The 12731-nt window shown below is 39.7% G+C and overlaps 1 protein-coding gene across 1 annotated transcript in view; it reads left to right on the top strand.

The window, feature by feature from the left end:
* Positions 1-9227: 9227 nt before the first annotated feature.
* The window catches only part of LOC145985857 (radial spoke head protein 6 homolog A-like), a 447142-nt gene continuing 443638 nt past the window's right edge, over positions 9228-12731 (top strand). Inside the window, exon 1 of the mRNA XM_083119960.1 lies at positions 9228-9375. The gene's annotated coding sequence lies outside the window, so the exon portion shown is untranslated. The remainder of the gene's footprint in view (positions 9376-12731) is intronic.

Here is a 12731-nt window from a genome sequence, read left to right as displayed (position 1 = left end):
AAACAATACTCAAAGTCAAACCACTTCTAGGAAAGTTATAGCAAAGCGCAGAAACAAATTAATATCGTGATTGGGGGGGAACAGGTAGACAACAGCTTGCTACTTACAGGCATGGATATATTTTTTGCATTCATTTTAGTTCTGTCGAAATGCGTTCGAATACTGAGCGTACCAAAATGGGAGTGGTGGAGTTTCAAACGCCCTAAAATGTCTGAAAAAGTTTATACTCGAGCCAAGCTAACTACCGGCGTCCATTCACAGAGCAGAGCTGCTATTTTGACAAAATCCTGTTTCCCTGCTGACCCCTTCGGGGAGGAGGGATTCTAAGATTACCGCTTGTTGCACAAACAGGGAGGCAGGGGTAGGCATAATCAACTGTTTGAAAGCAAGTATCTTCGTAGGTAAACACGTCAACAACAGGTACTGCCAGAAAGGCGGGTACCACACTGGAAGAAAGCTAGGATCTCGACTAATAGTGAAGCTTTAAACTTAAACTTCTTATCCACTACTTGACATTACAGTAGCTACTTAAATTGCAAAACTATCCACTTCTTGCCTGCAGAGAGAATTGAAGTGTTAATGGCAGCTGACTCTAGGGTGCAGTAAGGAAAACTTTATTAAATACTAAACCCACTAACTAACAAGGGCTCTCGGAATCTCCACCATATCTCATGAAAGGTAAGTGAAAATAAATTTTCTTTTGACATGAAGTGATGTGGACCTCAAATTGACAATTTTCAATGCACGGTTTACATGTTCCTGTAGTATTTCAGTTTGTAGAGAGAAAAAAATAGTGGGAAAAGCATCATGAACAGAACAGGTTCCAAGGAGTGGTTACCACAGCTCGCTACGACGTCCGAGTTCGAATCCCGGCCTTGGCATGGGTGTTTTTTGTGACTGTCCCATCATCAATTCCATCATATCATTCATCCTCATCGTCGCGATTAGCCGAAATAGGAAGAAAAGCGACGAAACATAACCGAATTCAGTATATTTGTACATAGCTCTCTCTCTCTCTCTCTCTCTGTGTATGTGTATACCTAACACATGCAAAACCTTAAAAGCACAGTATCGGGAGTGGATCTTGTCAGGAATCATTTCAATCATCAAGTCGAAATGTTGCCTACTTCACACGTCCGCCCCCTCCCCCTCGTTAACACATCACCGCCCCTCTAAATGCACCACAGCTCCGACAGATCGCGGGTGATATATGCGAGAGAGGGCCAATGAGCGGCCGATGCCATATTCCGGTGCAAATCAGGACAACTGTTAATTACGTCATGATTCCAAAGCCCGCAAAAACAATTATATCCTACAAATAGCCACGCTGGAATGAAATATTAGGTTTGTTAGCGACGAGATACGTTTTGTTTTGCATCATCGTGCTTCATTGGCAAGTAAGTTGTTTGTTTGTTGGAAATGTCTGCATGTAAAGCTATTTTCACCGTTTATTTAGTTCGGGAACACAATTTCCCATAACAGCAACCGAACGTACAGGCACGTATCTAGAAATATATTTCGGGGGGGGGGGGGGTTCCGAACGTAATGTGTCAAAATAATAATAATAATATATTATTAACTATATACAAATTATTAACAATAATTGTAATAAATAACAATATTAATTAAAATATTTAAATTAACTAATATATTTTTATAACATGAATAGGTCCCTTGAAACAACATGAACAATTAACATGTTATACCAGCAATCACTTTAAATTTTATTGCACTTGCATAAGGATAGTGATATAACAGCACTTATTCATTATCTACCTTACGTATACAGTTGTAGAAAAAGCAATTCCCTGACAATGAAATTGATGTCAAGTTGACAAAGAATTGAATATTTATAGAATATCAAAAAATGATGCTAGATTCAGTTGAAGAAAAGTAAATTTCCTGGTAAAATTTTATGCATAAAGTAATAAATCTTGCACGAATCTTCTTTGGTACTATCATTCAAAGTCGTATGATCCCAATATAATCCTTGCCTTCCAATTAGTTCGGCTGAAATAAATTACCCTCGATTAAACACGTAGATATATTTTCATTAATTACACTAAGGAACAATATTGAACCTTTTTTTGGCACACGAGGGAAAATAGCTGATCTTAATAGAACTTTTCACCCTGAATTCAAATATGTAAGTAGTTTTTCTCCATCACCCACAGTTTTTTTGTGATACCCAGATTAAGTGTGAAACATTTTTGTGCGTATACATAGTACATTCCTGGCACTATTCAACTTAACTAAAATGCGAGCATTGTTGATTTCCTTCTGTATTGTGCATCTGGAACATCTCTCCTCAGCATCCAACAGTAATGAGAAAGCATTCTTGCACTCCACTGTCCCTGGTACCTCTTTTCCATAACAGAGATGTCTTGGTGGAAACGCTCCCAATGTTTGTCACAAACGGCACCAAGGTTGTCAGATAAGATTCCAAGAAATATACTTTCAGGGTCATATTACACACCATGCATGACTGTAACAGTTCACCCATGATTTTTCCAAGCTTTATGATTTCATAATACGATTATACACAACGCTTTTAAATCAACTCCACGCTGTTCTTTCAACTTCGCCTAACATACCTTCACATTTTTTATTCGTTATCAAAGTTCTAATTTGGGTTACACAAAAAATCCCTTCCCTTATTCTAGTGTACTTACATATGGAAATTTTTCCTTCAAATAATGAAAGCAACACCATTTTTTTTCATCGTCTTAACACAGTTTCTCAAAAGCTCCTCCCTAACGTGATATGAAATGGAGGAACAAGAATCACATATGAGTTGACTAATAAGGGATGTACAACATTTTTCTGTCCAGGCGTATGTGATTCACGTTTTGGTCATTCTTGATGTAATGATTATTCTTGTCCCTTCTGTCCCATTCGCACGCGAATTAGCATAATTTAGTATAGCCGAGCTGCAAACCCTGCCTGTTTTCTTTTCTTTCCTAATTTCAAATCCTGAACAAGGTTGTATAACTCACTTTGTGTTAACAGATGAGGTTCACAAGAAGAGGCTTCGAAAGTTGAATGATATTGCTCCTCAATTTGAACTTCGGTAGCTGCCTCATGTTCCCATTCATCTCTACAGTTAGATATGCAGGGGGTGTGGTGCAAGTACTGGCCTCATAGCAGATGGAAAATTTGGGTACTTGACTGCATATTTGAATTTACTAGTTATTCCTTTTATCTTTGTAGTACAGAAATAACAAAAACACTAAGTTGCTGACCAAGGCAGTTTATTAAGAAATAAAAACACTTTAGTTAGTTCCTGAGACGAAGAGCTAATTTTTAGTTTAGTTCTTCGTCTGAAGAAGACCCTGATATAGGGTTGAAACGTTACTCGTTAAGTGTTTTTATTTCTTAATAAACTGCCTTGGTCAGCAACTTAGTGTTTTTAATATGAAAAAAAGGCTTAATTATATTACAGAAATAACAGTCCGATGAATGATCTCGTGGTCCAAGCCACACCATTCCATTACCACTGTAGTCGTGTCATCTGCGAGGCTCGTCCCCCCCCCCCCCACTTTCAATGCAATTCAGCCTTCCCCCGAAATAAAACCCTGCGTGTGTCATTGTGCATTCGTACATATTAAATTGTTTGTGCCCAAATTCTGTTCGAAATCATTTAAAAACTGTTTTACATACATTACTTATCACAGCGAAAATACCTAAAATTCCAAACAAGCAATACTCAAAAAATGTCATTGTACAAAAACTGTGGGTGATAGAGAAACTCTGAGTGCATATTTGAATTCAGCGTAACGTTTTACATTAGAAACCAAATATATGTTTCATGTGCCAAAAACTGTATTCACCAGTGTTATTTTTAATTTATTATTTCATTACTTTCACTTTAATTTTAGTACTTAGAATGTCTTTGGGGGGTCCAAACTCCATGGACTCCCCCTAAATTCGTCCTTGAACGTAGCGTAACCAGTGTTAAGGACAGGAACTCATAATCAAACTAAAAACATAACACACGTCTGAAGTATCAAAGGATTCTGTGTTAGATTTCCGATAGACAGCGCTCGCACACTAGGGATGGCCAAACGGATCCGGATCCGAAAAATCCGGATCCGGATCCAAAAGTTACGGATGTGGATCCGGATCCGAAAATTCCGGATCTGAAAGTTTCGGATCCGGATCCGAGAGTTTCGTATCTCAATCCCATTATAATATTACCACACTTAAAACGGTATTATGATCTTCGATTATAAAGACATTTTTCATTAGTTAGTCCTACAATAATTTTTTTCAAGTGGTGTTCCTAAAATACTTTGCTACGCATCGGCTAACACACACGTGCACAAAAATAATCTTACTTGTTTAACATAAAATGTCAGAGGTGATTTTGTAAATGCCATTGAAACGAATATGTATTCATTCGAATGTATTGGAAATGGAAACACACATAAATGTGAGACATTCCATTCCAAGATGAAACCTTTAACACATATAACAAGATAGAAATGTTATACAAAAATTATACAATTGTTCTACAGTTACAGTTTTACAAATTAAAATAAAACATTATAATATATGCAGTGTTTATTTATTTATTATTTATTAATGCCTTGTTTTAAATGGCGGAGTTAAGGCCGTACAAAGCCTTTTCTTCCACTCAACCATACATTTAAAATTATACATTATTATATTATACACAAAGTACACTAAGTCATTTCACATAGGTCCACACACACACATTATACTCATACACACAAGTCTTAAAGCCCTGAATATAACGTACAAAATACAAAATATATAATACACAAAAAACTAAATATGGAATGAAAGAATGCAAAATTTAAAATTGTATTTGAGTAACTGCAAGGTATTTTAAGAATTCGTTCACTTGCACATGCTTTTTAGTCTGCTTGACAGGGGAAGATCTAACGACTACTCTGAAGAGAGTGGCGAACACGTCTGCTAAAGGAACCGACGGAGCTTACTGTTCTAGTGTTTTCTGGCAACTGATTCCATAGTCTTACAGCCGATACGGAGAAAGAGTTGGAGAAGAAGTTTGATCTGTGGACGGGGATAGAGAGAACTGAAGCTGCGTGATCTGGTGTCGCGATCGTGAAATTCGTGAAGAAATTGGAAGCGAGAGAGGAGATAGGAAGGTGACTTGAGGTTGAGAACTTTGTAAAGTAAAATCAGAGTGTGCAGCGTTCGTCTCTCTTGCATACGTAGCCACCCCAATTTGAGAAAATAAGGTGATAAGTGGTCCCAATATTTTAAATTAAAAATGTATCGTAAGCAGGCATTTTGAACACTCTGCAGACGTCTAGCTGACTCACCTGTTAAGCCGGAATACGCTACGTCACAATAATCCAAATGGCATAAAACTAGGGACTGACATAGTTTGGCCTTGATAGAGGTGGGGAGGAACTTGCCCATGCGTCTTATAGAATACAGAGATGCGAAAGCTTTTCTACACGCCGAACTTGTGTGATGTGACCATGATAAATTTCCGTCTAATATAATTACAAAGTGTAAGACTAACAAGGGAGGTTATCTAAGTGTCCCCCTCAGATTTCCATGAAACTTGGCAGGCGTATAGTGGGGCCCAAAGGAAGAAATACGTGTTTTTTTGTTTCAGCTAAAAAACTGTTTTAGGGGGCAAAACCCCTCAAATGTCAAGATGAGGACCAATTGAGGTGAGGATCTGACCCCTGTGTCCCTCCGATTCCCATGAAACTTGGCAGGTGTATAGTGGGGCCCAATGGAAGAAATACGTGTTATTTTGTTTCAGCAAGAAAAAAGGTTTTAGGGGGCAAAACCCCCTCAAATGTCAAGATGAGGACAAATTGAAGTGAGGATCTGACCCCTGTGTCCCCCTCCGATTTCCATGATACTTGGCAGGTGTGTGTATAAACGGGCCCAAAGGAAGAAATACCTGTACGTGTTTTTTTTTTTGTTTCAGCTAAAAAGCGGTTTTAGGGTGCAAAACCCCCTCAAATGTCAAGATGAGGACAAATTGGAGTGAGGATCTGACCCCTGTGTCCCTCCGATTTCCATGAAACTTGGCAGGTGTATAGTGGGGCCCAATGGAAGAAATACGTGTTTTTTTTGTTTCGGCTAAAAAACTGTTTTAGGGGGCAACCCCCCTCAAATGTCAATATGAGGACAAATTTAAGTGGTTATTTGACCCCTGTGCCCCCCTCCGATTTCCATGAAACTTGGCTGGTGTGTGTATAAACGGGCTCAAATGAAGAAATACGTGTTTTTTTTTGTTTCGGCTAAAAATATGTTCGAGGGGACAACCTCCCCTCAAATGTCAAGATGAGGACAAATTGAAGTGGGGATCTGACCCCTGTGTCCCCCTCCGATTCCCATGAAACTTGGCAGGTGTGTGTATAAACGGCCCAAATGAAGAAATACGTGTTTTTTTTTGTTTCGGCTAAAAATATGTTCGAGGGGACAACCTCCCCTCAAATGTCAAGATGAGGACAAATTGAAGTGAGGATCTGACCCCCTGTGTTCCCCTCCGATTTCCATGAAACTTGGCAGGTGTATAGTGGGGCCCAAAGGAAGAAATACTTGTTTTTTTGTTTCAGCTAAAAAACGGTTTTAGAGGGCAAAACCCCCTCAAATGTCAAGATGAGGACAAATTGAAGTGGGGATCTGACCCCTGTGTCCCCCTCCGATTCCCATGAAACTTGGCAGGTGTGTGTATAAACGGGCCAAATGAAGAAATACGTGTTTTTTGTGTTTCAGCTAAAAACTGTTTTAGGGGGCAACCTCCTCTCAAATGTCAAGATGAGGACAAATTGAAGTAAGGATCTGACCCCTGTGTCCGTCCCGATTCCCATGAAATTTGACAGGTGTATAGAGAGGCCCTATGCCCCCTGTTTCTTCCTATGCCATATTTACGTGGTTTCGGGGTCAGATCCCCACTTCAATTTCTCCTCATCTTGACATTTGAGGGGGGGCCTCTATACACCTGCCAAGTTTCATGGAAATCGGAGGGGGGACTCAGACCTCCCTTGTAAGTGTATTAATTAATTACAAATCGCGCACGCGTGCACACACACTATATATATATGTGTGTGTGTATGTATGTATATTATATATACAGGGTGCTCGGAAATTCCCCTTACAAACTCCTAGGGCAAGTAGAGGGGATTGAGTAGACAATATGTGGAATAGGAACCCATACGTTTCCGTGCTACAACCGTGACAATGTGTCGGATGTGCCTGTGTTGGTATGCAACCGGGTAGGCAGTACATGACGTCAGAAGATCACCTGATGGCACGTGACGTCTATAAATTGTTGCGTTCCGCTGTCGACACAGGTGCTGATCAATGAATAGTACGTTTCTTTTTTCTTCCCTTGGCATTGTTACCAAATAAATTTGTTTGTATTATGGACTAAGTCACACGTCATTCACTTCTGTACCTTACGTAACACTTTATTTGACATGGTTGTAATAAATGATTACACTTTAGGTCATCAGGTTATCTTCTGACGTCATGTATTGCCTACCCGGTTGCATACCAACACAGGCAATTCCGACATATTGTCATGGTTGTAGCACGGAAACTGTACGTTTCCGGACATGGGTTCCTATTCCAAATATTGTCTACTCAGTCCCCTCTACTAGCCCTAGGAGTTTGTAAGGGGAATTTCCGAGCACCCTGTATATGTATATTAGCATGTAACAAGATGTTATAAACACATTCTTATTTTCCAAAGAAGCGCATGTGGGATGGCAAAACGGATCCGGATCCGAAAGTACCGGATCCGGATCCGAAAGTACTGGATCCGGATCTGGCCATCCCTGTCGCACACGCGCTGTTCGGCTCTCACTTCAAAACTATGTGTCCTTTGATGGTTGTACAGGGGTACTCCCAATAAGGGCAACACCAATTTTCCAGGCACACTAGCCTCATTAGCATGCAAGATTACAATTTCCAGGATATACACTCGCGTCAGTAATGTCGCAATTCGCTTTGGACAAACATGATGAATGAAAAAATGTATTGGGCATTGGACAAAAATGGTGTATAGAGAAGCTAATTGCCGCAATACTAAGCGAGGCGAATGTACCACAAGATTTTCCTCACTTGAACGACTTCCGATGGTGCAGTAGCTATAGTGATAAGTTGCTAAGCCAAGGGGTTCCGAGTTCGAAACCCTAATAGCACCTGGATGTGTATTTGCTTTTGTTATCGTCTCAATGCTCGGTGAAGTACAAGAACTTCTCATGAGATTGAGTTTTTAAGTCCACTTTATGCAAAGTAGGGCTAATCGGGACCGGTCCTTCAGTTGGGTCGGAACCACTTTGCGCCTCCACCGGGAATCGAACTCGGGACCCCTTGATTACAAGGCGACGACGTTCCTCTGGAGATTTCAGTCTTACAGCTAGCTTACTACCAAACCAGCAAATGTGGGCTCATATTAAGGCGGTCAGGCGTGGATCCTAAAATATCCACCCGAGTTTATGTTCCGGATCAGAATAGCCAATTCTCAATGGATCCGAAAAGGTCTGTTCGAATCTCAGAATGACGCATTCTTGTGTGAAGCAATTTATTATTCAATTTTTCTTTCAGCATAGAATAAGAATACATACTGTAACACGGATACATCGCTACCAGGAGCAAGGGTGGGCTCTTGTCCGGTGCAATAGTCCACAAGAGGGACAAAGAAAAGTTTCCTTGTTCACTTCATGCGATAGGGTAACGTTACGGTCTAAGGTTCCGTCCCAGGCTTAACAGGAACTAAAGTAGAATCCGAACCACCTCGATGGGATCGAAGCCAGGACATCTTGATTACAAAGCGAAGCTGCTATTCACCATCGAGAAGGACCCGAGATAGAAAGACGAGAATTAGGAAAGATAAACAGGAAAAATGAACAAATGTGTGTGTGAGAGAGAGAGAGAGGAAGATGTAAAGAAAGAAAATAGAAATTGCTGGAAAAACTAAATTCTATGCAGCCAGCACTGATAAAAAGACAGAAAAGAGACTTGTAGGCCTCCACTCACGTAATTCCAACCCGAAGTGAAACAAGCAGACACGTTACACATTGTTCAATTACAAGCTCTGCGCCTCTGTGTCGATGCTACGACGTGTATCCGCGATAACTTCGAAGCTCCTCAGGGTCACGTGACATGATAAGAGTCGCGCAGCACCTTGCAGGCATAGGGACGCGTTTATTCTGCTCCACGACGGAGCGCAAATTTTAAACACGGTTGAATCAGTTTTATTCATTGTTCCGTGCATCTCTCGTTGATTTACAATAATATCCTTATGTGTTCAGTGCAATTGGGAGTGTGAGTACGTAACCAGTGTCTGGAACCATGGAGAACACAAAGGACCCAAGTCTTAACCAACATGGGGTCCCGAACGTGGAAAAACGGGTAAGTAATTGTATTTACATATAAATAATGTACATGACTGTTCCTTCGTGAGTGCTACGCCATGACTTTCATCATCATTCAATCTCATGGTTGCGATTGGTGTCAATATGCAGACGAACAACGTTAACCAAGATAAACACAAATACGTCATTTGGAGGAGGGGGAGAAGCTTTCATGTAGCCTTTGGGAGAGTGGTTCCAGCATGCCTATCACTAGGGAGCAGATTTTTAGGTGCTAAAAAAAATGAAAAACATTCATTTTTTTACGTTCTAAAAGCTGTGGAAATATATGACAAAGTCAAAAATATTTTCATTCAAGATTCTTTCAAACAAATATAAATACTCACCAGCGAAGCAGGACGTTAGTTTTTTGTTGCTTTCTGTTGATTACAATGAACAACAAAGCACATTTCCAAATAGTCCACTGAAAATGCACGCCGATTGCCTATCACTGAACAATGCCTTGTATTGTGAAAACGACCATCCCACATCAAACGTAGTCAGACGTGCATATTTGATGTGCGGGATGTTAAGCACACGCCATCAATTTAATCTACATGCCCGGGACTTTTTAATCAAGTGGTCCCGGGTTCGATAGCCGGTGAAGGCACATAGTGGTTCGAATCCCACTTAAATTGGCCAGTACTACAGTGCCATTGTGATCGGTGAGATGTTCAGTCCCGAATGGGGTAGTAATTTATTAATTTACCGCGTATTTTGTCTGTTTTGGAACGACTGAAGATGACCGGACCCCCCCCCCCCCCTCCGATTTTCTTCATATTTGGCATACTCACTAATTGAGGCCTCCTAATCACGAATCTGAAGTTAAAAGTTGTCGGAAACGTCTAGAAATTGCAAAATAAGCCGTTAGTTTTCGGAATGCAAACCGTCGATTTTCGCGATTTTTTTTTTGTTTCACAAGCTAATATATTCCTGATACTACCACGACACCAAATTTTAACTATGTTTGCCTAACCTAACCGACACTAACTTAACCACACGTCAATGGTTCGTGGGGCTAGCGTCAATGGTTCGCAATTATTTTGCAATTTCTAGACGTTTCCGACAAATTTTAACTTCAGATTCGTCGTTAGCAGGCCTCAATTATTAAGTATGCCAAATATGAAGAAAATCGGAGAGGGGTCCGGTCATCTTCAGTCATACCTCTGTTTGATTCAGTAACTCCAAAATATGCATTTACACAAAAAAATATGAAGTTTATTTTGTATGATATCTCAAATATGCACATTTCATGTAATTTCCCATAGAAGTATGTGTTTTATGTGCTACAGGTAAAATTATGATTTTTTTATGTGAAATAAGACTGCATATTACATTACAGCCATATGGTCGCCACTCCTACCGAGTGTGGCAGACTTGCAAAGCAACAAGAAATGTTCTTACCTAAAAATCCACTCCCTACTTATTACACGGAAACAATTAGTCTGATCGTGAAGGAAATTTGTTTGCTGGCCCAATAGATGAAACGAAACTTGAACATCATTACCGTACTGTCAAGTTGGATTCGGTTCAGGCCGAACTTGTACGCTACGAGTTCTGCCGATTTTGACTGACAGACGTCCGGCGATGTAGTGGTCACGTTGCTTGAAAATGGTCGGTGTGCAACGAAATGTTGCTCTTCGGAAAACCCTTTGGCACCCTTGACCTTCTGTACCCGCTAAACAGTGAACCATTTTGCATGGTTTTTGAAGATAATTTTGTTTACAAACGTTTTCTGTTTTAAGTTCGTGAACAGGTGGTGAAGTCTGTTACCTTATCCTGAAGCAGCACAGCCTGAAGGATTCGTGCAAGTTGATGTAGCACCCAACACGACAATCCAAAACAACAACAAATGGGACGTTGCTTGCCGCCTCATAAACACAAAATATTAATGACAAAAGTCAATAAATTTATAATAAATCTGAATTATTTTACATTAAAATGCATTATAAAGTAAAGTTAATGAAACAGGAAGGACTGAAAAATTACGAAACCAAAATAAAAGTTTAACCATCATTAGGAGTGTTAGTTTTAATGGTGATTATAATTTTACGTTGTTAGGTTAGGTTTGGCACTGGTGGCAATTTTCGATCTTTTTGTTATGTTAGTGCTAGTAGTGTTAAGCTTGGTGGTGTTATGATTTGCACGTTATTCGTCGCTGAGTGTGCATTAAACCGGTTTTTAAGAGCAAAAAAACTGCTCAAGTATTCAGAAATAGGAGGTTTTTTACGTTGTTTGGGATCAGATATTTGTTACCTGTGCTTTTTGTGCCTTGAAATACATTTTATAAACATCGAAACCTATCAATAAGAAAGGAATTCGACATAATTCTCGAGTGGGTACAGTCAGTCGGTCAAGGGTCCCGGTATTTGTACGGAATTTTAATAAAGAACAAATGTAATTATTGTTCCTATAATTAAGGATCTTAACTTTCCGCATTTATTTTTTGCAAAAATACGGGTTTTTAACATAAAAAAATTGCATTAAAATGATTTTTTTTAAAAAATGGTCTCTGCTCATTCCTAGTACTACGTATCTGTACTCGCTACATAACTTGAGTGACACAATTCATAAATTAATCAACATATAATTGTTTGGGACGGAAATAAAAGAAAAGCATTGCTGACGAAGAAGATTGTCAAATGCGGCTTTTTTCAACTTAGAAACTTACTTGCATATCACTCAGCCAGAAACGTAAGACGTATCGTCCCTTAACTGCAAAATCTTTTTTAAATTTAGATTTTTACATCGCTTTTTATGTACACACGAACTCCCGTGTAACCAGCGCCCTCTGCTTCTGTGCAATCTGTCCCGGGTTGTCGCGCAGCATCGAGGGGTTAATTGGGAAGATACTTGAAAACAAGGAGTGGTGGACTTCTGTCTAAAAGGGCAGAAAACCATGGATGCCCACGGGGAGGAGGGGGGGAGGGTGACGGAAACCGCTCTATAAAAATTGTGCTAGTATATTTGCTTTAAATAATAAATAAATAATAATTCAACATTTTTCTAAAATATACGTAAAAAAATTTACACCATCCTGCAATGTGTGATGTGGCGGGGGAAGGGATGAATCAGAATATGTTTCCTTAGTAATTCATTTATTTTAGCTAGTTCCAAGTCCCTTTTGTTACTAGGTGCACCATATTTAATGCGTTAGTTGAAGATAAGGGATAATTTAGGGGGGGGGGCAGATCAAGTAAAGTGTTCAGTAAAGTTTAAAAAGTTACTTTTAATAATAGGATAGTAACAAACACGCTGTCGTAATTAAATACTTTATGGAGATTATAACACTGAGAGGGACGCACCATTGGCCTTGGGAGGAAGTTATTCACCCCTGCAGAAAACAGTGGCGATGGA

The sequence above is a fragment of the Lepisma saccharinum genome, chromosome 3, assembly GCF_977018435.1.
Source record: "Lepisma saccharinum chromosome 3, izLepSacc3.1, whole genome shotgun sequence".
Classification (NCBI taxonomy): Eukaryota; Metazoa; Arthropoda; class Insecta; order Zygentoma; family Lepismatidae; genus Lepisma; species Lepisma saccharinum.
Note: the sequence above shows the minus strand (reverse complement) of the source record. Positions and strands in the feature narration are given on the sequence as shown.